The sequence below is a fragment of the Tupaia chinensis genome, unplaced genomic scaffold (genome assembly GCF_000334495.1).
Source record: "Tupaia chinensis unplaced genomic scaffold, TupChi_1.0 Scaffold000291_1, whole genome shotgun sequence".
NCBI classification, from domain to species: domain Eukaryota; kingdom Metazoa; phylum Chordata; class Mammalia; order Scandentia; family Tupaiidae; genus Tupaia; species Tupaia belangeri.
The window spans coordinates 1626032-1629584 of NW_006159776.1; positions in this window are offsets into that span (position 1 = coordinate 1626032).

Sequence of the window (3553 nt, forward strand, 5' to 3'; positions counted from 1 at the left end):
AGTGAGTAGTACCTACCAGATAAGTATAAAGGGCTATGAGAGTGAGAAAGGACATTAAAGTTAAGAAACACTTGTCCATATTTTCCTGTTGTGGGGCAACAAGTCAGTAAGGAGGAGGAGTGACTATTTCATAAGCAGTTGAAGGACTCTGATGGGAAAGGATAAGATTAAGAATAGTATTGAAGAATGTGACCAGAACAAGTAGAAGAAAGTCTTTCTGGGATTATTGGAGGAGAAAGTCATGATGAAATAAGTATAGGATGGCTGCTGGTGTAGAGAAAAGAAGATAAGGGAGTCCAAGCCGTCTCATCTGTTTTGTCTGTGAAATCATTTTCTGTGAGATAATGAAGCTTATTATGGATAGAAGGAAGAAAGAAGAGGGAGAGAGAACATGGATATTTTACAGTAGAGAGTTTATACAGATGAACATAGAAAATATGCAGAAATGGTTTGGTTTGGTGTGAAAATATCATTTGCAAATATGTGTTTTCATGGTAGAACACTGACTTTTATAAAATCCACTGAGAATGAAACATAGTCTGGAAATGTCTTAAAATACTGAAGGTAGAGGCTATTATGAGCTATTAATATTATTAGTGCAGTTAGTTTTTTCTAACTGTTCTGTTTCTATTAATCCCGCCAATGACACTTGTTGGCAACTACTACTTTCCAGACAGCCATTCTACACCATGAATGAAGAGAAGAAAATGCTTCCCTGGTCAAAGATTCAGAGGCTAGTTGAGGATATAGTCAGGGCTGAATCTGGTGTGTTATGTTAATTGCAAAGAAGGAAGGGTGCAGATGAGGACTTTGAGGACCTGACTGGGTCTGAGGTTTAGAGGTGACACGAGAGTCAAGAGTAAGATGCTGACAATGGAAAAGGAGATGGGGAGCATATATGTGCATTAGCCAAAAGAAAGAAGCAAGGCAGGCCATGTAAAAGAATTGCAGAGACATGAGAATGGCTGGAGTGTGGGAGGATGTGGCAGGGTCTGAATCTGGAGGGATCGACTGAGCCCAGGTAGTGGAGGGCCTTGTGGGTATTGGTAAAGAGATAGAACTTCATCCTGAAGGCAAGGTGGAGCCACAGAAAGAAGTGTCTGTCCCCTGCAGTGTCAAGCCTGCATCACTGTCGATTCTAAGTAGCATGCTCACAATAAACTAGAATTCAGCCATACCGCGGTGTACTCACTATGAGACTTGAGCATAGGTTGCTCACGCATCTTCTGCCTTAGCTTTCTCATCTGTACAATGGGATACTAACAGTGCTTACTTCATAGGGCTACCATGAGTGTTAAATGGAGACAACTCCAAATAAGCTTGCTATTCCTTTTTTTTTTTTAAAAGAATTTATTTATTTTATTTTATTTGTTGTTGTTGTTGTTGTTATTATCATCTGATCAGAGAGAGAGAGAGAGAAAGGGAAAGCCAGAGAGTAAGTCACCAGGACTGAGATTTGAACCGCGGTCAGTTATGTGGGAGTCTAACACCTTAACCACCATGCCACCTGCTGGTCCTAAGCTTGCTATTCTTATTTTCAGAGGAACTTAATTTGTTTCTGTCTTTTCTGTTTGATTTTTAAATTGCCTAGTTCTCATTATATGAAACATGCTGAAAATACTTCAAATTTTATTTTAGATGTAAACATTTTCATCTAGGGACATATTTTAATCATGGAGTAAAGGGCCATTTCTTTAACTTTCATTTTGCCCTTTTACAGAAATTGAGCATATCCCTAGGATACACAGAAACCTCTGAGGTTAATTTTTTCAGAAGCAAATGCCATAGTCAAATGATAAGGAAGACATGGAGACTGATCCTCCCCTGACCAGGACAGTTATTGGTGATAAACAACACACTTAGAGCTTTTTCATTTGCCTGGTGTTTCTTTACATCCATATGTCATTAAATGCGCATGTTTTCTTTTCTTTATTCATGCTAGCACATGTGTATGTGCACATGATTGAGTGTGTCTATGTATGTGAGTTTGGGATGGGAGAACAGCCCTCTCTACAAGGTATGGTCAACCTTGATACCCCTTCTTCAGTCCTCCATCCACAGGATCTTAAGTACCAGTGTACTTCCCCAGTGAATTTCAGGCAGATGGTGCCAGTGAGTCAAACCGCGGTTACCATGTGGGATCTAGAGTTTCTTGAGCAGCACATTGCCACAGAGCCCCCAAGTACCCATAGTTTTTCATTATTCTTATTTTTCTTTTGGTGAGAGATTTTGGCTATAGGGTATATGCATTCACCAGAAAGACAGAGACAGACAGAAAGCAAGAAATTGCCTCCCTGGGGGGATGGCCAGGCCACAATCCCTTCTCCTCCTGGGATTTTGGGCATGCATACACATGCGTCTAGCACAAGTTTCAAGCCACTAGGTCTGGGACTTGAACCACGGTTGACCACGTGAGAGTCCAGCGACATAACCATTATGTCATCTGCTGGTTCTATATTATTCTGATATTTTAAAATGGGAGTATGGGAGGGAGGAAGGGAGAGAGAGATTGATTGATTTCTGACAGCATCTCATTCTGTTGTGATCCTTCTGCCCTAGTCTCCTAGTCAGCTAGGACTACAGGCACACACCACCATGCCTGGGCTGAGAACCAAACCTGGGCTTCCCATGTGGCTTCAACCACCATGCCGCTGTGACTTCCTGCCTATGCCAACGTGGCTGGGCATCATTCTGATTTTAAGGGTGAGAAAATGAATCCACATCCACAAATAGGCAAGACTTGATCCAGGACCCATGATTCTGCATCCTACACACTTTCCGCTCGCTCCCATTGGGTAGGAGTTAAATGGGAAAGCTAATTTTTCCTTTGAGGTTACGGAGGCATGAGCTGGCTGCTTGCTACATTCCTCATATGAGAGTTAAGGCATTGCTGACCAGTGTGAAGCTCCTTCCTATATATTTTCCTAAACCCAAAGGGAGGATGGGTGAAGCGCAGCCTAATTTATTGTCTAGAATCCAACGTTTCCAGTAAACATCACGAGGTTCCTTAAATTTTCCAAACGTGCATATTCCTGGTGGGCTGGAAAACGTGGCTGCAGAGTTACTAAAACATTTTCCTCTCCTTCTACCCTTATCCCATACTTTAAACTTACTGAAGTATCATTCTCATTTTTAAATTTCCTGATTTGATGACTTCAATAATTTGTTTAGAATATAACCACATATAGTAATTTTTCAATACTTTAGATATAAACTCCTGGGAGGCTGACTCAGAAAGGAGTGGGGTGGGGAGACCCAGTGGGAGAAATGAGACTGTGGTAAGAGTAGTTCATAACGGCCATGGAGAAGGCTTAAAAATCCTGCAGCCTCTTTAACTTTCCATCCAGAAAAATATTTGGAAGGAAACAGAAGTAATGTCCTGCTGGGCTGGTGGTTCCAATACAAAACTTCAGCTTCTCTCCTATTTCATACTTTCCATCCACCTCCTCTCCCTTCTTTGCAACTGTTGTCTTTTTCCTTCTTTTATCGCTTCTCTCAGTCCTTATTGCCTTGGATACTCCATTTCTTTTCCATGAATATCACTTCAATAAAA